This window comes from Neopsephotus bourkii, unplaced genomic scaffold (assembly GCF_033783945.1).
Source record: "Neopsephotus bourkii isolate Nb327-2 ecotype Australia unplaced genomic scaffold, CSIRO-AGI_Nbou_v1 NB_1358, whole genome shotgun sequence".
Lineage (NCBI taxonomy): Eukaryota > Metazoa > Chordata > Aves > Psittaciformes > Psittacidae > Neopsephotus > Neopsephotus bourkii.
Genome location: NW_026901837.1, coordinates 5,617,256 through 5,641,318, shown reverse-complemented (window position 1 = coordinate 5,641,318; position 24,063 = coordinate 5,617,256). Strand labels below are relative to the sequence as shown.

Sequence of the window (24,063 nt, the reverse complement as noted above, 5' to 3'; positions counted from 1 at the left end):
TTTCATTTGTCTATGTAATGAGAGGGAGCCTTCCTAAGTCTCAGGTACGTTAAGAAAGAATGTGTACATGGGGAGTCCCCACTGTGCAGTTATCCTAATGTTTTTAAGACTCTTCAGATGGCTTTCGCTGAATTAAATGCATAAAGGAAGAACTAATCCTGCTGAATCAGGAAATGAGACAATGGGGATATTCTGTATGATTCCCATTACCTTTATATTATAGTCTGCAAAGGCTACAGCTCTGAATATATGTTACTTGTCCCATTCCCACTGAATTCAATGGGAGTTTAGGGTACAAGTTCAAACAAATTGCATGGGGAATGTGGAGGACCCTGGTTAGTGGAAAAAGAATATTTTCTGTATTATTCAAGTATTTAGAGTCCATACCTCAGTGCTTTGAGTCTCATCTATAAAATGGGATTATCTAGGCTCCAGAATAAAACTGAGGAACAATTTACAACCTTGTTCTCTAGTATGCCTTAAGCCTCTGGTGGCGTACCATTAAAATTAAGAAATGCTAGGAAAAAGTTCCATCTTAGAGCAACAAAGTTCATTTCAACTGCAGGCCATATGCTCCAATATCACCTATCTTTCCATATTGTTAACTAAACTACTGGCATCAGCTTGATTTGTTGAATAAATAGATTAATTAATCTAAGAGAGACATGGTACGCACCTCCATTATCTTCCATTCTGTGCACAAAAAAGAGCAATCATGATGTGCACTTGAATTAAATTTTGTTAGTAAAATATGCTTCCTTGATATTGTAGGCATTTGCATTTTATATATTCCAGTTACCATCTGCTAACGGTAATTTAATCATTCAATAAATAACACTAAAGAGAGCAACATTAATGAAGATTGGAGAATTTTTTAATATAATGAATTTTTTTTTTGTTTATTTCTGAGAACTGCAACTGTAGCCAGCAATAAAAAGGATAATCCATTAAAACTAGAGCACAATAATGAAAGCTGTTGTTATGGTTCTGGCATAGTGGACGACCAAAGGGGTTTGTAAATTCCCAGAGTGATGACTTTCCCTACCCTTTACTAAGGAATAATGTGTGAATCATTATGCTATAGACAGATGGGACTACTCTGGAGAGGCTGTGATTTCATGCTAGCGTAGCAGAAGTTCCAGGAGGTATTCATAGCTTCAAAAACTGCAATGTCTCTGGTGAGGCTAAAAGAACCTGAGTATGACCAAAATCTTTTAAAGAGTGGAGACTTTAGATCCCAGCTCAAGAAAAAGTGCCTCTTAAGGAGGGCACTTAAGGCCTGCTGAATCATTAAGACAGCTTGATTAACACACAACTTTAAGTATAAGCACTGGCAATAGGTTCTTCTTAATAAATGTATGCAGAGATGGTATGCTTATAGATATTTCTTTGCTACCTTAGATTTTCATTCAATTTTTAGTTCGAAACATCAAAGCATGAAAAATCTTCTGCAAAGTTTTAAATGTCCATTGAATGTCCATTGATCCTGTTTTCTGATGTAGAGCTCAGAAACTAATCTTAACTGAGAAATTAATCTCTTAGTAAAATGGAAACAGGCTTAATCCCAAAGTAAACAGCTCTGATGTCCCCCACTAAATTCCAGTCCACCAGAGCCTATATATCCATGTTCATACGTTCTTCACTAGGCATAATTTGTAATTCTGTTATGTGATAAGTTCATATCGCAACTCCTTTTTGCATAGGGCCCCCTCTATTCCTGCGTTTAAACAGCATACATGTAGCTTTCTGACAGCTCCATATCTGAGTACACTAATAACCATCAGAGGCCCACAGTGAAGTACCTCGGATACTTTGGTGTGATGTCAGATGAGACTGTAATTTAAAATCATGCTCAGAGTCACAACCAATACTGTTTCCAAGGCACTAGCAGAGGGCAATAAGGAGTAGTCAATGCAAGGAGAGGCTGGTTAAAAAACCAGCTTGATTATCATGAGACCAAAGACAGCACAGGTGAATCCATCAGCTCTCCTTTTTTCTGTGATGAATTTCATTATATACTCAGTATAGTCAGACTTGACAGGCTTTTTAAGACACTTGGGTCTAGTTTTCATTAGAAGTTTTGGGGGAACCAGAAAAGACTTGGGAAACACAGGCATCAAAGGACTTGCGACAGGTCATACGAGTAGAAGTGTATCAGAGACACAGCAGCAGTGCTGCAGCCAAGAAATACATTAGGTAAGAAGAACTAACGATAAAAATATATGTTCTGTGGATCAGAACAACTCTTTATTTGCCAAGTATTTTCCCCCTGCCTGAGGGTGCTACATAGACATCATGAGAATAGTATTATCTGCCGCTCCTTTTCTTCACCCCCGGCATCCTTAATCATCTGGGATGTTAGAGGGCACATCCCTGTCTGTTTCTTTACTATCCTTATTATCTGTTTATGAACACATTGTCAATGGATTTGTCTAATTCCCTTTTGAGTTTGCTGATATTTGCTCCACCCGCTTCAGCAACAAATTCCAGAAGTATGCAGAATCATAGAATATTGCAGATTGTTCAGGATCTCTGGAGGTCACCTAGTCCAACACCTTGCTCTTTGTAAGGTTAACTTCAGTGTCAGATCAGGTTGCTCAGGCCCTTTTCCACTCGAGCTTTGGAAATCTCCAAGGATGGAGATTCTGCAGCTTCTCTGGGCATCTCATTCCTGGATTTAACCATGCTCATTCTGAAAAACATTTTTCTAATTGGAATTTCTGCTGTTTCCCTTTCCTTACTCCATTGTCAACCTTCCTTTTATATTTTTTTCTGTCTACTATGTAAGAAGTACTTTTTACTTGTCTTAAAATGATCTTTTCCTAATTTCGGAGACTGCTCTCTAGTTATAGCACTGTCATGTGATGAGAGCTGCCATTAGTCTTTTTTTACATTATGAATGAAATCTCCACAAAAGTGAGAGGATTTTGCTCCCTTATGGATATTAAATGCAGTGATGTGGTCTTTGCTTCCGTTGAGTTGGAAATGTGACTATGTCTCATCCTTTGGATTATCTACAACCCAAGATGAGCTACAACAATTAAGTGAAATATGTAACCACTGATTTATTCTTGATTGAACATGACTGATCACTGCTATATAATTTATTCAAAATCAAGTCTGCAGATTGAGCAATGTCTGCAGGTATGAGAATATGTAACATGAGCAAACACATTGAATAAATGTCCTTCTTTTGTACAATTCCTGAACAACTGGTGGTTGCAGCAAGTATAGAATACTTAAAAAAGACTTCGGGTCTGGTCAGTATGTGGTTCAGTACTTGAAAGTCAGTTGTCTCAGACAAAAGTGCCTACGCTCACGACAGGTGAGCATCCTACCTATGTGTCAGTCCTATTATTTTGCCTGAAATGTTTTCATGTGAATAAGCTTCTTCAGGGGAACAAATGCCCTGTTATCTTTTCTCACTCACCTTGTAACTTTTTGCTTTTTACTCTAAGACCTGCTAAGTAATTACTTGTCAATGAAATTATTTTTTCCCATTGACTGATGCCATCCTACTATAAAGCCAGAATACGATCTCACATCCATTCTGTAATCTTCAGAGGTAAATAATTTTCCATATCAAATATTTCACTAAATAATCCATGGCTAAACTTCCAGCACATCTGGAATGAGGCGCCATTTCTTCATTATAATTTTAAAATAAAACACAATAAAATACTTTAACATGTCTCAAGTAAATTATGACCTCTCAGGCATGTGCTTCTGAGACACAGCAGAGAAAAGATGAAATACAGGCAATAAATATAGACAATTGTACATAGAGTGCAACAATAATGCTTTTGAAGAGAAATCTGCCATTCTTTCCAGTGGCAAAGACCAAAGAAAGAAACTTAAAAAAAAAAAAAGAAAAGGGATGATTGCTGCAGAAAGCATGCGTAGATTCTGGCTCACATGTGAGACCAGAGCTGGAAAAGAATGGAAAGACAGTAGTAGTGGTAATGGCCAAGAATCTCTGTCTGGGAGCGTGTAGCACAAGCAGATGCTTGAAGGCTTGAGGCTACTCAGGGTTATTGGATCTATGGTGGGTGAAGAGGGGTGTTGAGGGAGGAGCAGCTACAGCAATTGCAGTTCTCCTGTGGCTACTCATCTCCTGAGAACCAGCACAACTCCACACTGCAGTCTCTGCTGCCAGCAAAGTACAAGCCCATCCCAGACCGGGCTGGGCAGACAAGCAATGGCTGTGGTAACATATTGACTTCTCAGGGCTCATTGCTGTGGTGTTTCTTCTTTCGCCCCCATGATCCCTGCTGTAGCTGCTGTGCCTAGCTTCTCAGCTTCATGCAATGCTCCACACCTGACATCTAAAGTCTCCTCCTCTAGTGTTGGCTATTGGTCAGTTCAGAGGGTCCTGATGAACCTGCAGACCCCTAGCTTAGTGCTGCTGTCCCTTCCCTTTGAATGTTTCAGCTCATGGCCTGGCTATTGTGTGTGTGCACTACTGTACATGGCACGAACACACATATCTCCATTCAGTATGCTTTATCCCCTCTGCTAGCACCCAGGTGAATCCAGAGGGCTGCACTCAGGACATCCTGCATTTTCTTCTTCTGAATTCAGGCCAGAAGCCTTTTGGGCACAAAAAGAATTCCACTGGACAATGCCTCACTCTTACCACTTCTTAGCGTATTTCCCAGCCCTTTAGCCCCCACAGAACTGCTCTGACAGTGAAAAGCCTCTGAGGTTTTCACTGCTTCTAAACAAAAGGGATTTAAAGTTGTTTTTTTCCAGCAGCTTGAATGGAAACTGGCTATTGCCCTCAACAGCCTAAATTTCCTGAACCCACCTGAAGGCCGAAGCCAGCTATTCAGACGTAGGTGAAAAGGAACAGAGCTACCCCTGCTATTTCTTACAGACCATTTTAGTGAATTAGGTTCCTAGGGAGTGTGAAAGCACCTGCTTTGTTCTGATTATTTCTAGCCTGCTCTAAAAGCAATTTACTATAGAATAACCCATGTTAGAAGCTCTGGCTCCACAATTTTACACAAAGCAAGTATAGCTTGAGCATCCTTCCTACATTGTCCTGACAAAGAAGAATCCTATCCCATGCTGAGAGAATGGTTTGCTCCCCCTCCTACAGCACCCGGTCTGTCTGCTAAAACATCCAATGAGGTTGCCACAGGTAACAGTGTTTTATTTTGGATACAGAATGGTATTTTATTCTAGGTCTAAATGCCTGGCAAGCTTATTAATTTTGCCTGTTCCAGCAAGAACTTGCAGAGAGGCAGCTGTAACAATTTACATCCAAATAGTGATTAATTAAAAAAAAAATCTTGAAAAATCAGTTTTGTGCTTAGCACTAGAATTGTGCTTAGTTCTTTCAAATCCATTAGATTGGAATATTGATAGACTCAGAAAATGCAATTTGGAGTTACACAGGCAGCTTCAAGGTAGGGTAAGCATTGGACAGTTTGTCACTTTATCATTATTCTACTAAAATCAAGGGGGCTGCGCCAATTAAGGATGAGCCAAGGATTTGTCTCATTGCTGTGTTAGAATTCCAAGCCATAAACCTAGTAGGAAAGTACTGGTGCTGCTCGATCTAACCAAATGGCCATGTGAAGGCTGAAGTCACCTGAAATAATCCAGCAGGCTCCCTTAGCCCTCTGTAGTTCAAATCAGCCATCTCAGCCATAATCCCTATGGTGCTGGAAGGCTAATCTATTCATAAGCAGTACAAACCACTTACCAGGAAGAGAGAAGGAGATATATTACATCCACTACAGGAGTTCATTTTGATGGTGAAAAATACTTGGAGAGTCAAGAGCGGACAACAAGCAAAAGTAAATGCTTAACCTGAACAACCTAAGGGACTATGTATTTTAAATTCTGAAGATAAGGTGCATACTGTTGGGTGGATCACTTCACTCTTTGTATTAAACTCTGAGACATTTAACAGGCAGATGCATTCCTCACATTCCCAAGGGAGACACTGAACATTTATTTCTTATGCCCTCTTCATTGGAAACTGTTCAAACAATTGAAGCAGGCCTCCACAGCAGAGCCAGCTAAAACGAAGCATCATAAACAGCAATTTTTCTAGACATCCATTCAGGGACCCAGGAGTTCTCCTGCTGGCAAGAATAGTGGTGTGTGGCATTTGGACTCTGCCAAGCTTGTGCCTTGTGAAAGACAACAGGCAACAAGCTAGGAGCTTGTGAACAAAGAGGAGACAAAGGCAAGAAAATAGCACCCACTTCCCTCCTCAAAAGCAGGGGAGGAAGCATTGCCTTTAGCATTTTCTGCTGTCTGCACTTCATGCTGTTGGAGTTTTTTGTTACTCAGTATGGTGGGTTGACCCTGGCCCTGGCTGCTCTGTCACTCCCCTCATCAACTGGACAGGGGAGAAAAAATGTAACAAAAAGCTCACAGGTTGAGAAAAGTACAGGGAAAGCTCACTCACCAATTACTGTCACAGGTAAAACAGACTTGATCTGGGGAAATAAATTTAATTATTACCAATCAAATCAGAGTAGGATGATGAGAAATAAGAACTCAAAAACACCTTCCCCCACCTGCCCCTTCTTCTCAGGCTCAACTTAACTCCGAATTTCTCTACCTCCTCCCCTGCAGTGGCACAGGAGGACAGACAGAATGGGGGTTTCAGTCAGTTCATCACAGGTTCTCTCTGCTGCTCCTTCCTCCCAGGAGAGGACTCCTCACACTTCCCCTGTTCTAGCATGGGTCCCCCATGGGGCCACAGGTCCTGCCAGGAACCCATTCCAGTGCTGGCTTCCCACAGTGTCACAGCCTCCTTCAGGCATCCCCCTGCTTTGGTGTGGAGCCCTCCATGGGCTGCAGGTAGAGACCTGCTTCATCATGGACCTTCCTCCATGGGCTGCAGGGCACAGCTGCATCAACATGGCCTGCACCATGGGGTGCAGGGAAATATCTGCTCTGGTGCCTGGAGCACCTCCTGCCCTCTTTCTGCACTGACCTTGGGGTCTGCAGAGCTGCTTCTCTCACATATGCTTACTCTTCTCTGGCTGCAGTTGCTGTTGCACTGGGGATTTTCCCCTTCTTAACTATGTTATCCCAGAGGTGCTACTGCTGTTGCTGATGGGTTTGACCTTCACCAGCAGTGAGTCTGTCCTGGAGCTGGCTGGATTTGGCTCTAACAGACAAGGAAGAAGCTTCTAGCAGGTCACAGAAGTCACCCCTGTAGCTGCCTTGCTACCAAAACCTGCCATGTAAACACAATACACTTAGTAATGTAAGTGCATGGTTAACCTATATTGGCAAAAAATGCTAGGCTTAGGATTGCTGCTTCAGACAGTGTGAATCAAATATTTGTATCATCTTTTGAGAATAAAAGTGTGTAATGATAGGGAACCTTGTAGGGGGCAAACACAGAACATAAAAGAGCTGCTGCATTTATTACTGCTGCAAAAGATAACTCATCAGCTCAGACCGAGCATTTTATGTACGCCTTGCATGGAAAGAAAAGGATTCAAGTATGATCAAATTAGCTTTATTACAAAGTAATGACATATTTCTGCTATGAAACTGGCTGGATATGAATATTCAGCAATTTACTGTGCTGGTTCATGGTTTGCCTGAGAAAACTCAGTTCTCATGACAGCCAACAACATTTCACCTGGGATTATGGTAAGCCACATTATTCCTGTTTTCCTGGCTTTACAAATGTCCAGCTATGTATTCCAGTGTATTCATGCACTAAGGAACAGAAAATTCCGAAGAGGCCTAGGGTTTTCTTTGTTTGACTGGGAGGTGGTACTTGAAGAAATGCACAACAGAGACACAGGTAAAAAAAAATTACATGTCTCTTGGGAAGCATGCACATAACTGAACCTCTGCCCCACTGTTCTTTATAGAAAATCTGTTAAAATGTAATTTTATGGTTTTCAATTTATCCCCAGTACTACTGAATAGGACAGCCTTTGAACATCATTGTCTTTGAAGGGTACTAACTCAGCCTCCCTCCCACAAGGACTGATGTGAGACTGCCTGTACATACCTGTTGTCCTGGTGAATAGCTGCATGATGGGAGAACATTGCACCTGATTCACAGCTGCATGGCATCAGCTCAGGAAGCTGAAAGGTAATATACTGGCAGAGAACTGTGATGATATAGGTTGCAGAAAAAGTGGTAAGCTCAGGACTACATCCAAACCCTCAGGATTAAGGGTCATACTTGAATCCTTTTCTTTTCATGCAATATGTATGTACTTAGTCTGAGCTGATGAATTATTTTTATATTTTTTAAAGCACTAATAGATAAATTTACTAGTAAATACATCCTTATCAGGGGATGTTGAAATGTTTCAGTACACTTTCTCCCCTCCCTATAGCTCTCATGGAGAAGTAGCCTGGACACCCAGACCTCCAATACCTGGGATCATGCTGCTGACTGACGGGAGGGCAGATGTGCCTGCAGTCTGTGCCATGCACCCACTGCTTAGGCAAAATGCAGTCACAGCGATCACTCAGACTTCTGGTGTCCCTTCCTTCAGTAAAAGCTTGAGTTATCTCTATTTCTTACTGAAATAACTATAATGAGGCTCAACTTACATGGAAAAAAAAATTTTGTATGGGAATAAAGAATCCAGTCTTGACACTAAGTCAGTGAAATTGCTGCAGACTTAGTTCGATGTAAGTGGGAGCAGAAATCGGGTTGTAATAATTTGAAAACATCTTGAGGGTATAATTTTCCTCAGAACTCCTTTATCAGTGTCACTTGGTGTATTATTTTATTCACCACACACTATAGTGCTGTGTGTCAAGTGTGCTATAGTGCTGACCGGACTGTGACACTTTCCAACATCTTTTCAGCATTATTGTCAAAATTGTCTAAACTAAAAGCCAAAACTTTAAAATAATCGATTTTGCCAGTTTGTTTTAGTCCTATCTTTGCCTCTGGAATCTTTCCAAAATCTATAAGAGACTGAAATCAGTCCAAATTGCCTTCTCTGAATTCCAAAAGAAAAGGAAGAAGAAAAGAAAAGAAGCTTTTGGAAGAAAGCTTAGCAAGTCAATTAAAAAGAAGTACGGTCTAAAGAAGTGGTTGCATGGCCTAGGGAAAAAGTCATTAGCAAAGTCTTAGGAAGACATTGACTTTAAAGTCAGAATTGACACTAAAGACAATGAAGAGAATAAAAACAATGAAATAAGTTTCTTCCTCCTAATGAAATAGAAAGGAGAGCTTTAGCATCTTCTGTTTTGAATGGCTTAAAATATATATATATATATAAATACACTACTTGTGCCCCGCTGGCATGAAACTTTTTTCTTAATTGTGTTGTCAAGTCAATAGAAAAATGTCCCTTACAATGCATGGGGAAGCAACATAATAAACTCTTGCTGTGACTCTTCTGAAGCAAAACCTGCAAAAAGAGACACTTAACAAGGAACTTTACTTAGACTTGTCCAAATAAGTACTAATACTAAATACTCTATATTAACACAGGAAGCTCAAAATACAATCAGCTTTTTCCTCCATGTTTCTGCTAGTAAGTTAATCAAGCCCAGGACAGGCCTGTGGCATTGAAGTCAACTGGAACAGTACAACCCATGTTCATAACATAAAATTACCTTACCCTTCAAAACTAAATTACTTTATCCAAACTGCCTATTGGAAGTGGCCCATAATCATACTAACTTCTGACCTACACCCAAGGCCTGTGTTTAGAAGACTGATGACCAGTCTGGGTCAAAACCAGCAACCACTGGCAGCTGTACAGCACACACTTGAGGTGCAGCATTTAGTACGCACCCTGGAACTGACTGGTTTGCTACTATAGATGCAGCCTGCAGACACTGATCTTTCAGCAAGCACAAAAGGCTTGCCATATAGTCTTGGTGAGCTTATGACACAGCTCAGAAGCTCAGAAAAGGTTCTGAAAAGCAGAACCTTCAGTAATACTTCCTTCACTGACATGGGAATAAGGTAGCTGGGACTGGGATTAGTATCACATTGTATGGTGAACAGGGGCTGTCTGCAGGAAACCAGCTTGATGGGAAGCCACCTACAGCCAGCTAGTAAGAAACACCAATGAGAGAGCTTTGCCTGAATATGACCTTATGCTCACAAGGATATCCAAGAAAAAGCCTCTGGTTGGAACCCACAGCCATAGCCTTCTCTTAAAGCTGGTGCTGACTGCAATTTTTCCTGAAGCTTTTCTCTAAGTCATATCTGGAGATGCCTTTCTTCACCTGTATGATAGAATAACAGGTAGAACACTTATGGGGGAGAAAATTTCTAATGGCAATGGAAATGGAAGCAGATTTTGTCCCTGAGTGTTAATTCTCTACAATGCTCCCTGACAGAGTTAAGCTTCACAATTTCTTTCGTCCTAGAAGTGGTGAAATTAAAAACAGATTATGAAGCAGTCAGTCATGGTTGGTGGTGATCTGTGCCACAGGGTATTAATATTCTCACTGGTTAGCTATAATTTAGTGCACATGGACAGAGAAGGTTCTAATGCCACCAAAAATCACCGGAGAGAGTGCCTGGCTCAAATCCTGAGACATAAAACTTCTCCCGTCTAAGACAAATATAGATGTGTGACCAGTCCTGAAATTAGTAAAGGTGAAGGAGCACTTGGGATATTGGAGACACTGAATAGCAAAGGCAGTAAAGTCATATTTCAGATGATCCTGATGGTCTTCTCATCTGTGGTGACCTGCCTAGTGATTAGCACACTAACAGCTGCTTGTCACTGCGTCTCATGACTCCTCTTTGATTCTCCTTTCCCCTTCCTTATCCTCCTACTCTGTCCCCTGATCTCTTCCATTACTCTGTTTTCCTCATGCTACCTGACAATGCTCCTCTCCCCATTCCCAGGCACAGCATATTTTTGTGTCAGTTCTCCACAAAGATTCTCCTATGAGCTAATTCAATTCACAAATCTGACATGAAATTATCTGCTGCCTTGGCAGGCTTACTTTTCTGCTAAGCAATTTGAATCAGTTTGTGGAGGAGTCCAATGGCAGCTTCAGGTAATCAGCATGTCCTGAGGCTGTGAGGAGGTGATGGCTGCAGCCTTTGGTGGGAGTGATCTATCTTTGAAACTGCACCTGTAGGAAACAAAGGCTTCCTTCCTTTCCTCAGACACTCTCCTACTTCCTCCCAGTCGCTAGAAGCCACCTAAATTACAGACACAGGGAAGAGTCTGGAGGAGAGAAAAGTAATATTGTTCAAGTCTTTTGTTGCAGCTCTGCAAAAAGGGACTCAGGATTTCCTGAACCTGAAAGAACAAGTATAAAGAGAAGCCTATTCTTGTCTCTGTAGTCCAACCTCCCTTTTGAAATTCAATGTCTTGTTTTCTTGGTGTGCATACCTTGCTTTAAAGGAATTAAAGTATTGCTCAGTGTGTAACTATGAAGTAAGTGTCCCCTTCCCCAGGCTCTCCTTTATTACGTGTCTATGTTCCTGTCTCCTAACAGCTTCTTGGGGACTTCTTTAATAATAGATCCTCTGATATTCAGCACTTAAACAACTGTCTGTAAATACTGTGCTGGTTTTGTTATGTTGGCTGCAACACAGAATTTATTCCACTGCAATCTACTGTAGTTATCAATGCTATGGAAGATTAAAAAAAAAAAAAAAAACAACAACAACAAAAGCAAACAGAACTTGTACTGCCATTTAAAACCATTGCCTTGATAAATCAACATCAGCAGTAGAACCTAAATAGTATTTTAATTATTATTCACAACTCTTAGGCCCTAATTCTGTATGTTCTAGGCATGTAATGATGCTACTAAGAGATACACAGAAATATTTCAAAGCCAGGAAAAGTAATTCAACATGCTAAACAAATATATATTTTAAAATGGTTGGATTATGTCTACAGAATAACAAAGCACATATAACATTTCTTGTTATGAATGACCTATAACTATTCCATAATTGCAGGCAGTATTATGAAGAAATGCTGCTTTCTACTTAGTCATTTACTGGTTGTTTTCTTTGCTATTCTCTTTGTGAAACTGTCTATATAAATTATGTAATGCATTTTGTCCCTTGTGTTTCTCACGTAAGAGAAAAGCTATTTCCTCAGATTCCAAGGTCTCTCAGCCACATTCTTGTTAGCATACACATTTTTAGCCATTTAAACAACGTGTATTAAAATAAGTTTCTCTTGCATCACATGAGTAAATATTAATAGTTAACATATGCACAGTTTAGATTTAGCAAGTAAGCTGTAAGATATATTGGCATCTTTTAAATGTCATTTTTTTGTTCTCCAGATCCTCAAGGCTTAGGAAGTTAAGGGAAATATCTGTGTTTGTTGCTGTTTCGCTCAGAATGAAATCTCTAGCTAACATGGTCAGAGAGATGCACTCAGACACGGGAAGAGGCTTTAACAGATGTAGGGGCATCTGCTTGCACTTTCAGAACCCTAAGTAAAAATGTTCTGAGGAACAATTTCCCGCATCTTCCTCAGTAAGCACCTACTTAGCTCCGCACTGGCAACGCTTTAAATGTCAACAACCTTCTACCACTGGTTATCAGTGATAGAAGAGGAATGACCCCAATACACCACCAAATTTCTCCAGCAGGCAGTCCAAAATGAACCTTAACATACTTACCAGTGATATCCTGCCTTTTCAAGACAAGGTTGAGTCAAGGACCTATGAAGCTCAGATAGCAGGAGGACTGAGCTCAGGAACCCAAACATTAATCTCGAGGTCATTCACATGCCTGGTTATCTGATCATAGACACTTCCATGTCTGAGAAGATTCTTTATGAGAGGGTTTTTTATGTTATAAATAACAAATGCTATCAACTATTAACATAGCTATTTCTCACATAAGAAAAATTCTCTCAGGCAGATCTGTGGACTCAAGTATTTAGCAACTCTTGTTAAGAGTGAATGAAAAAATATCAAGTTGGCGTAGGGTTAAAAAGCTTGTTTTTTTTTTTTTTTTTTTTGTTTAGGAGTTATTTCTATGTCCTTTTTTCATCCTTCTTTCTATCTCTCCGAAGACCTACTAATCTAATAAATTTGTAACCTTGGGATTTGTATGAAACACAAACAAAAGCCCTTTGTTTCTATTCTACATGTCTGTCAACAGCAAAAGCACTGCCAGAAGTATACTTCGAAGACTCTCTTGCAATAGCTTCTTTCAGAGCTTTTCGTTCCTAATCCAAGGACATTACCTAAATTAAGAAACTATGTTAGACAGGAGAGTTGTAGTGGTTAACATAATGATGTGCCTTATGATGGCTTCAAGACTAAATAAACTCCTACTTTAGGAAAGCTATTTGGGAACATTGTAGAGCTGTTCTTCATCATCTTCTATTATCTTTACCGAGTCCTCAGAGTGCTTCCAGAAACCCCTACATATGTTCTGAAAGAGTAGTCTCCTTCTCCAGAAAGGGCTCAAATTCACCATTACACATTTCACAAGGCACTGTAATACAGTCACTGTCACTGAAGCTTCACACCAAGGTCTGCTGCAAGCACGAGACATTGCTCTTAACACACAGCTCACTTGCTATTGAGCTGCACATGTGGGAAGTCATTAGCCTGCAAGTCAGACTAAAACTATAACAAAAGCCTCTTTCTGGAGATTTCTGTAAGGCCCTAGCTTTGACACAGTAAACCTGAGTTGTATTTTGACAAGTATTTGACAAATATTCCTGAGTTTATTCATGCATAGATATCTCAGTCAGGTATACGCAAACATGGAAGTGGAGCTCATGGAAGGAGAAAAAGGCTGTGAATGAGACTAAGGACAAAAATAACTCCTCAGGGTCAGGAAGCTTTCCTACTTCAGCTGAAGTGTTTCAGGAGACCGACAGCAGAGGGCAATTTCTGCAGCCTCTGTGTGAGCATGAGAGCAGGGAAAAATAAATCAAAAAAAAAAAAAAAAAAAACAGCCAAACAAAAAGCCACTGATAAACTCTGGGCTGGGTGGCAGAGGAATTAAGAGTATCCACAAAGCAGCAGATGAGGCACTAAACTTGTGCAGCAGGGACCTTCCCTAGCCATGGCCTTGACCAAAGAAACCCTAAAGTTGATAACAGGGAGCAAGCAGTGGGATCCCTTTGCCCAGAAAGACCAGTCCTCCGGGCACTTCTCTATAAGAGTCAATAGGCAACACTGCCTCCTGCCAGCAGCTGTCTTCCACCATCTCACCAGCCATGCTGCCTCACTTAGCATTGAGTCACAACCATCTGGAAATTAATTCTTATTGGTCATCACACAATACATACTTCCAGAAATGTCAGATGGTGAACCAAGTCATAACAGCAAGGATTCAATTACATTCTTGTTATGTCAGAGCAGTTGACCTCAGATTATGACTGGCACCTGACAGGATGACATGGACCTTGAAATGACCTAAATTGGTCTGGGTGTGAGCATGCTGCATCCTCCTTTGAAGTTTTTTAAATACTCTGTTCCTTTCTCATCTCTCCCACCATGACGTGCTACCACATATATCATATAGGTGTGCTTGGTAGAAGATACTGATGCACTGAGATTGGAGTAGGTGCTGCATGAGTGAATGGTACTGAATAGAGGGGTCACAGAGCATGCATGGTAAAAGAAAAAAAGGGCTGAGGAAAGTCTTTCTAAACACAGTGATACAGCTCCTCTCTAAGGATACCCTGAATGCTCACTTATCTATTCATAAATGAAGTGGTTTCTATAATCCCTTGGGCTACAGCATGTACACGAACATACAGGTTTATGGCCTGTAGCCTTCTCATTTGGACATATCCCAGAAGTAATATAGCAAAGGAGTCCAAATGTGTCAGCATTTTATCTGCTCATGATCCTATGGTATTAAGTAAAAGGAAACGTAATTTGTAGAGACAATATAGCAGCCTTCCAGTACCTGAAGGGGCCTTCAAGGATGCTGAAGAGGGAGTGTTCATTAGGGACTGTAGTGGTAGGACGAAAGGTAACGGGTTCAAACTTAAAATACGGGAAGTTCAGCTTAGATACAAGGAAGAAGTTCTTTACTGTGAGGGTAGTGAGGCACTGGCACAGGCTGTAAATGCTCCATCCCTGGCAGTGTTCAAGGCCAAGTTGGACAGAGCCTTGGGTGACATGGTTTAATGTGTGGTGTCCCTTCCCACAGTGGGGGGGTTGGAACTTGATGATCTTAAGGTCTTTTCCAACCCTAACTGTTCTATGATTCTATGATACTATTACAACCACCCCTTTATACTCATCAGAGCAGTAAGGTAGAGGGTTGAAAAAAATGAATTCATTAGTTCATGTGGCACCATGGGAAAATTCTAACAAAAAAATACAATTTTCCAAATCTCCCTAACTATAAAGAAGGTTAGTGGAATGGATAATCTTCATGAAACCTATCGGCATCTCATCCTATCTTCTGACTCTGAGAAACTATAATAGTGGTTTCCTTCTCTCTGCTTATTCAGCTGCAGACTTGGGGAGAACATCTATCAGATCTTCTCCTTTTTGGAAGATGATTCAGCTAGTTGTCTGTACTGCTTCAAGAGTCAGCAGGGACAGAAGTACAGTGAGTTCTTCCTGCACTCCAGAATGCACATTGAACACTGAAACAGACATCACTGTAGCTAAAATCAGCACAATAATTAAAAAACCCAACACTTCCCATATATATATATATCTCCACTTGCTGTGAAATACAGCACCTGAAAAAGTCACTTCAAAGCTTTAGAGTAACAGCTTAAAAAGAGACTGGATTTGTCTTCAAATGCAGTGAAAGTCAATAATTTTCTTCTAAAAAAGCACTAAGAAATGTAACTCAATTTGGTTTTGTTCTCTTGAAAAATCACCAGGTTTTTTCATAAGTCTTTATGAGTCTTTGGAAAGTCCTTGAACATTAGAGACAATGTAGAGAATCTCTGCCAGTTGTCCATAATGCAGTAACTGTAGTTGGCTGAATTCTCCTAACTGGTAAATTCACTACCGCCTCTGTTTAAGTGCTGTATCTGAAAAATACTTCTTTCCTTAGCTTTTTGCTAAATAAATCTGTAGCTACTTCTTTTCCACCCCTGTAATAGAAGGTAGGCAGGTGCAGCTTCATATGTTTATTCTATAGTTAAAAAATATAGTTCGAACATTGTGAAGGTTGAATATCAGTATCTCAGGATGTTTAATCATTGCCACCTAAAAATCTGAATCAAGGGACACTTCATGGACAGTACTAAATTCTGCTTTAATTCAGGATTCTGTAAAGAACAAAGTAGCAGAGAATTAGGCCATTAGGTTATGTACGAGAGAGTAACCTCAATTTTTCATATTGTCTATGACAAAGTGTTAAATACCTGAGTTGAAAAAAGATACAAGATTTAGTTCTGTTATTTGCTTTTCATGTCAGAACTAGAGCCTTTGACTTCTGCTATATTTTGCTTTTAAAATCTAGGTCTCTTGGGAGACTGAAGATATATTTAGAACTGTTAAAATTTTTGACATAAATACGGTAGCAGAAATAAGTACTTGGTATTCTCAAAATAGGTTTGGCTATTTAAGTAAACTGCAGTGAAAATAGGTAGTTTGGGAATCACTGGAATATAACTTGTTCAGATGCTCAGCTGGTATAAATAGCTTAGGTGTTAAACCAGCTGCTTGTGTAGACATTTAGGCTTAAGTAAATCACATCTGAAAAAAAGAAGAAAAAAAAAGAATGCCTGATAGAAGCTAGCTAGAGCTTAGAATTGAAGAATTAATTCTCAAGCTCTGAACCAGCTTTCTCCCTCTGCATCTCTCAACAGATCAATACATCTTTTTGACTTGCCTCATCTCTTCAGGCAGGAAGTCTCATGGAAGACCTAAACTGCAGAAGTGACTTCCTGCCAGGCGACTTTGGAATGTGATATTGGGAAAAGTGAGAGACCTCACTTGGGTTTGGAGCTATGAAAGAATCACTCTAGATTTAGAGTCAGGGTATATGTAAAATGCAACCAGTCATAGCCTCTCAGCTATAATCCTACTAAAGCAGACTGCTTACTCATCATTCCTTCTGGTCATTTTAGAGGACAATCCCTCTATTATACTGTCTTACACCATTACATTTCATATTCCTTTTTTTCTTAGCTTTCAGCCTAATGGACCCCACATATTATTGTAATATCATATGAGCACTCAGCAGATCAGACTGACCATATTGCTCTTCCCTTTGGAGATCACTGGTCTCCACAGTCTTCTTACCAGTGAAGCACCCTGAGGCACTTCCCACACTGCTGCCTGCCTATATTTGCCAAAATGGTATTCTGATTGATGTGCCAAGGGACCCACTGGCCTGCACAGAAACCAAGGAAAGGCCTGAGGAGCTGAGGACGATGATGTGTGAAGGAGACACTTTTCTTGGTCCAGCTGGCTTATTGTTGGGGTTCACTGCCAAATCTGGAATCAGGAAAGTGCTGCCAGAAAGACAGATGTGGCCATGCCAGCCCTTAGACAGCATTCTGAGATACCTGATATTTAAGCCTCATATTGAATATGTGATGGGCTAAAACTGATTAAAAAGCAAATAAAATGGCATGGGCAATTTAATGGGGAATAAAAATACAACAGGGACTTTCTTATTTTGTTTCTTCTGCAAGAACCTAAAAGCTCTGTTTCAGTTTGCTCCTCAATCACTTCAGTGCCAAGAAGCAGGCTTCAGCCTGCCCTTTAAATACTTTGATCTCCTAACCACCACCTGCATGGATGTGATAATCTTGAAGAAATATGCTTATCAAGTAGGCTGACGTGAGGAAACAGGAATTTTGGCAGAAAGGTGAGTGTGCAGCCAGCACAGCAACATCAGTGGTTCCAGGAAAAATGATGACAGAAAGGTGCACAGAAGAACTTGTTTCCATTACTAAAGTCAGTGTTGCTGGTAAAAAGACAGAATATGTATAGTATATACAATGCACTATTTTCATCTTGGTACAATATGACAGATTAATACAGACAGCTACCAATAAATCACAGGTCCTAAAATGTGAAATATGGCTTCTAGAATATAATATTAAGCTGGGTCAGTGGGATAGAAAGCTATTTCGGTATTTGGAAGGGATAATTTTTAATTTATTGGCTTTTTTTAGTGGTCTCCTGAAAAATATCAGAGTTGCTTAAAAATGTCTAAACAACAATTGTTTTTTACTAGATTTGTGAGAAGTAACAAGAAAAGATTTCTTCAGGACCCATTTTGTAAAAATGCTTTTGCTCACCTTTGCTTCTGTTCTTTGACACAGGTTTGCTGTGCTGCAAAGAAAGGTTGTGGTACATTGCACCTGTGATATATCCACGCTAAGAACAGATGAGAAGGAACATTCATGACTCTGCAATAATGAGATTGCTGATCCACAGTCTGCTGGTAATTCCTGCACAGTGGAAACAAAGCTAAAGAGAATTGCCAAGGATCTCACCTGCATGCTGAAAACTGAGTATCTCCTCAGACACATCCATCCTCAGGTTGCCCTTTTTGTTTTTTAACCTTGCAATGGTATAGCTAATGAAGTGGTGAGCTGTTTTGTACTCCGAGCAGTGAGCTGTCTACAGACCCCAGAATTCCATTTAGTTTTTGTATTCATTGGCAATTTATTCATTGCCAAGACTCAGTCAGATAGGAAATTCAAACTGATAGGCACCAGTTATATGAGATGCTTGTCCCTGCTTACCTTAAATTGTTTTCTAATTGATACAAATAACTATGTGGACACTGCTTTATAACAGATTAGATGCCAAAGATTAGAATCAGTTTTTATTGAAGCTAACCCACCACTGTGGAATTGAAATGGTGTTTCTATAGTGCCTCACTACAGCATAAATTAGTTTTAAATTTTATTTAAAATATATTGGTGCATTTCCTTATGCAAATATAGCTTTATTTTAATAACATTTCACATGGTACACCTGACAGGCAAAAAAAAATAGCACTGGCAGGGTGTTTGCATAGACGGCCAGTGGTTCTTTTCTTGTTTGTTTGTTTGAGATATCAAGAGTTAATTAAGGAAACAGGAAGGAAAGTGAATCATGCAGGGACCAGAATGTCTTATCAGCTCTGACCTGTTCAGCCCCTAGACAGAGAAGAAATAAGCAAATGACTTATGGGTTATAGCAGTTCAGGACTCACTCTTCAGGATTTGCTGGAGAACAGTGATACTCAGCACACCGCTCATCTGTGTTCTGATATGCTCCTCATCTGCGGACTTCCTACCAACAGACTGTTTCCCACTAGCAGGATACCAAGTTTCCCACTGCTTCCTGAAAACAAAAACTTATCTGAGTTTTTCATACCAATTTCTGTAAATTGGACTGCTGCTATAAAACAGAAACATTTAACCCTAGCAATTTGCAAGCATACAGAGCTATTAAAACACCATTTACTAGTTTAGAAGGCCTGTTTGCTGCTTTACACAAGTTTACCTTCCACCCAACTTCAGTATTTAGCTCAGAAGTAGGTAGAATAAAGCAAAGTAAAGCAGAAACCAGTAAGTCACAAGTACTGTGCTTGATATGGAGGTCTGTGGCTCTGGGAAATATACTGTGATGGAAGGTTACTTTTTTAATCCGTATTTCCTCAATGTCATAACTATCTGTCAGATTTTCTTTTAAAAGATGTCTTTCTTCAGGCTTTACCAGATACAAGTACTATCATCCAGTCATCTCACCAAAAGCTAGCATAATTTAAACTGATCTTTTGATGCAAACAATGAACACTAGAAGACTGTGTATACTGGGCAGTCTAGCAGTCACTAAGAAAGAGTATTTTAACTGCAAAAGCTAGCAACAGACATCTAAGTTCTTATAAAGGTGGATGTGTACCATTTTCTTTAGGGTTTTGAAAGTTTTCAATATAAATAGAAAAGGCTAATTACATTACTCTCATTATACTATACCTAGCATTGCAGGCTTCTTGCAATCCACCTTCCTACTCCTAACAACTTTTTTAAAAATAAGTTTTTTAAAGAAAATACTTGAACATTGATGATTACGTGCTTTAAAAACTTTACATAGCCATTTTTTAAAAGACAAGAAGTAGAGCTATTGCATTATCTCATTCTGCTTTGCATAAAAACTGCATCTGTGTTTACGTGCTAAGTACTGAAGGCAGAGTTTGCCTGGCTATCAGACTGCCAGGTGCACAACTGCACAGGGAACCAGTTTCAGGCAACTATAGAAGAGATTCAGTGGGTGGGTACAGCAGCCCCAGGCAGAATATACTACTGAGGTATTATGTTTATACACAGCACATAGAGATGAAAGCAGTGCACAGAGAAATTATGGGCATGTAAGAAAATATACTGGCCTACCACTGAAACTGAAATCATTGCCATGTTTTACTATTGATGTGAGCATTCAGGAGTAGGGCAAGTTCCCATAGCTCACAGACAGTAATCACTATTGTACAGTATTAGAACAAAACCATTCTGATCCCTAGCACTTTCCAGCAATAATTAAGAAAGAATATTCATCAGTCTACCTTCTTGAAATTCAAAAGCACTATTATCAGTGCTTATTGCACAAAGAAGCAAAGGAAAAAAAACTGAACCTCACAGTTTTCTATTTAGCTCTCATTATCTATTTGTCCTTTAATGACTTTGATATTCTTCATAAAGTGATTTCATTAGCAATGTATCTGCATGATGAAACCTGTTATTTCCTTCTCAGCAAATCAGCCGCAAATCCCTATTTACTCATGCTTTCTAGAACTCTTGTCTACAAACAGCCTGAGAAAACTACTTTTTCCATGTTAATGCTCTTTTGCGCTGTCAAGAAACTGTGATATTACTAAATACTGGCAAAAGTCAGTAGTGTTGTCTGCGACTTTCTCCTTCCATTTCTGCATGCGTGATTACATGTTTGCGGCTGTGAATGCTGCTTTAGCAGGAAGCACCTGAAAATGCTTACTTTTCACAGATAAAAAAGGGGGTAGGGGAATGAAGAGGAATATGGCTATGGGTTAAAGGATGAGAACTGGGTTATACTTCATAGTACAATGGATAGCTATTCTATGAGGTGGCAATTTAATGAACAGATTTTGTGCATATCTCTAAGTTAAATTAGTTTGGGGGGTGAGTGTATTGTCTAGACAGAGGTAGTTTAAAAGGCTCTGTTCCTTGATAATGAGGAGGCCCATTGACAGGTGGACAATTTCTTTTGCTCTTTCAAATTTTTGGGGGAAGGTTTTCTTTCTTTGGTGTAGTTTTAATTTTTCTTTTGTGAGGTGGGTTTGTTTGTTTTTTTTTCTCAACTTTATTTCAGTTCTGCTCAAGTGAGCTAAGGTGGCTGTATGTATGTGACTATGCATGGGGTTGCAGAGTTTGGGTAAGTAGTGAACTAGCTGATGGAAAGCTTTCTAGCTGTATCTTTATGCTTCTAGATTACACAAGGAAAGAGAATGAAGGTCATCAGGTGATGATTTCTGTGGTGTATGAGTAATCCACTTTTCTACAGCAACTGCTAGAAGGGGAAAAAAAGGTGGTACAGAGCCTTCACTGAAGCTTTTACTGGGGGAGTCCTCTGGATTTGAGAATGCCATACTGATCACTTCTTGAGGAGAAAAACAAAAGTTTTAACTTTTTGCTATAAAGGATTTCTGATTCACTGTTTACATAAGCATTCACTGAGCTTCCACAGTGATGAGATTTAGGAGATATATGTAATAAATAGTAATAGTTCCTATTGCAATGCTGGCTCCAAATGCTGAAGCTGAAAGCTATTCTTCTGTTTAAAGACCCTTATTGCTACTTTTTTCATGTCACTTTCTAAATAAACACAATCTAAGGTACAACATAAATACTGTGTGAAAGAACAAGCTAGTGCTAGTATAATGATGAGGAGAAAGGGTGAAATAAAGCTAAAAGTAATCCACTAAGAGCACAAGCAATTACAGGAAGGTATAAAAATACTCCCATTATGTTGTAAAATCATATCTGTATGTAGCTACCCATTAAAACTGAATAGTCACCTTTCCAACTGCTGCTTTGCTATACACTCTTTTCTGTCTCAGAACTGGCCTGGGACTCAAGTAGTGGATGCTCATGTGTGCTTACCGTGGGGAGTGACTGCTCCAGGGTTTCTTCCATATTATTAGCTTTTGTGTAGCACAGCTCTCAGGCTGTCTCCTTAACAAGCATGTCTGAACATATCTACAGAACTTGCATTTCTAAAAGTGAGACTGGGCTAGGAAATCACCCTTGTATACATACCTTTGAAAACTGATATTTAATCTTTACTGACCTGTTAAATCTAAGTGTCCTTACTGTAATGGTGAATTATTACAAATTCAGTGAACTAATTCTTATCTCTCAGACTACAGGATAATTCTGTATTATTGTTTGCACTTCTTTAATTAAGGTAGGAGTTACTATTCTAGGAGCTTCTCTAAACGAGAACTACACTTACATCAATTCAGGTGTTAGAAGAAAACACGTGTAGTCATTTCTACCCTGAAAGCAAAGCAGATTCTCTTGATTTTGTCAATGTCACTTCAGTTTCATTTACACCAAAGTAAGTTTTCATATGAGATTGAATACCCATCTGAAACTAATTGTATAACTTACTAGTGTAATTACAAACGTTATTCTTTAGATAAAGTCCTCAAGAAGAACTTTGACAAGTGAAAGGATTCCTCATATTGAGACAGCTAACTTCTGCTATTCTGTTGTTTGGATGCAAGTGTTTATCAGGCAAGTACAAAATACCCAGTAACTTCACACTGAACTTCAATTGTCAAAGTCTATAATACTTTATTTTGTATTAGGTAACCAATGCATGGAGCTTCTGGAGTCCAAACTAACTGCTGAAGTAGTGACAGCATAAAGCAAGATGAGGCTAAAAGCAAATTAGTGGTAAGTGAATAATGTCATGCAGCTATTTTGCTGCAGTTTGCAGCCAGAATCACTTATCATCTGTATGATAAGCTACAGAAACCAATTCTGTTACTTCCAAGAGAGAAATTTCCAAACGGAATACAGCAAATGCTTTTTAAACATGCTCCACCACCCGGCTACATGACAAAATAGTATCTTCTTTGTTACAGCATGCGAGGGGTGGGGGAATCCAGAGCCTATTTTTATTTCAGCATGTCCTAGGTTTACCCTCAGGGTTTTGTGCATGTATACATGTGGTTAACATAAACTTAAATAAGTTTAAGTTTATACAGTTGTTTCTCTCTAACAGTATAAAGACAACTTTTATCAGCTACAAGGACCTAGCTTTCAGTTAGGTATCTCTAGGAGTGAAAATAATTCTGGGAACACAGTTCTATCCTGTGTTTGGACATGTACTGGTGTTGATGAATGATGTTGATAACAAGTAGGCATTTATATAATCTAATATAAAGGTACATGTGGCAACAACCAGGGTTTCCAGGTACTTTTACGGACTCCAATAAACCAAGGAAGCTTGGACAAGACTTCTACAATGAATGCAAATCCTAAACACTGGATTTGCATGGGAGCTGAAGAAACAGTAACCTTTTGTGTAACTGATACACATTCCCAGACTCAAATTCTTGCAAGTGCGAACCCCTATATAAATGCAAATAAAAGCAAGCTGTAGTTACTGGCCAAGAATAAATGCAATCACATTAACTTTCTGTGTTTCCTTCTGTGTTTGTACTGTACAACACTTGTAGACCTCTGAAACTCGATTCACATGTGCATCCCTTTTTATAAAACCACAACTACTTTCATCTTGCATAGCATGCCTTAATTCTGGAAGAAGTAATTGCTGTGCATATTGTGAAGTATGCTTTGAACTCCTTCTAGAACAGGGATACTGAACAGCAACAGTGCCAACAGGGCCCAGGCTGTTGTTGGCCCTGTCAGTACTCCAGGTCAGGAGTACTCATTCCTAGCACTGCATTGGCCTGAAGCCTGGCTGCGGCCGCCTGTTGCCTCAGGTACCTGGTGGATGGATGAGAAGTGAATAGGGCTCTTTCTGAACAAGGGCAAAATAGCAGCTTCTCCAAAAACCTTCCCGACTTTGCTAGTCAACAAAACAAAGATAAAAAAACAGCAGCACGCAACTCCAGTACTGAAGCAAATAAACAAACCCACACCAGAAACAGCTGGGTTGTGGGTAACAGCAGATTTCGCGACATCTCGCTCTGGGGCAAGAGAGCAGCACATGATA

The 24,063-nt window shown here is 39.7% G+C and overlaps 1 long non-coding RNA gene across 1 annotated transcript in view; it reads right to left on the bottom strand.

Moving 5' to 3' along the window:
- LOC133219496 (uncharacterized) overlaps nucleotides 1-17,524 on the bottom strand; it is a 36,916-nt gene extending 19,392 nt beyond the window's left edge. The window contains exons 1-2 of the long non-coding RNA XR_009727456.1: nucleotides 17,095-17,524; nucleotides 6,959-11,128 (exon numbers count right to left, since the gene is read on the bottom strand). This is a non-coding gene — a long non-coding RNA (uncharacterized LOC133219496). The remainder of the gene's footprint in view (nucleotides 1-6,958; nucleotides 11,129-17,094) is intronic.
- Nucleotides 17,525-24,063: the final 6,539 nt, after the last annotated feature.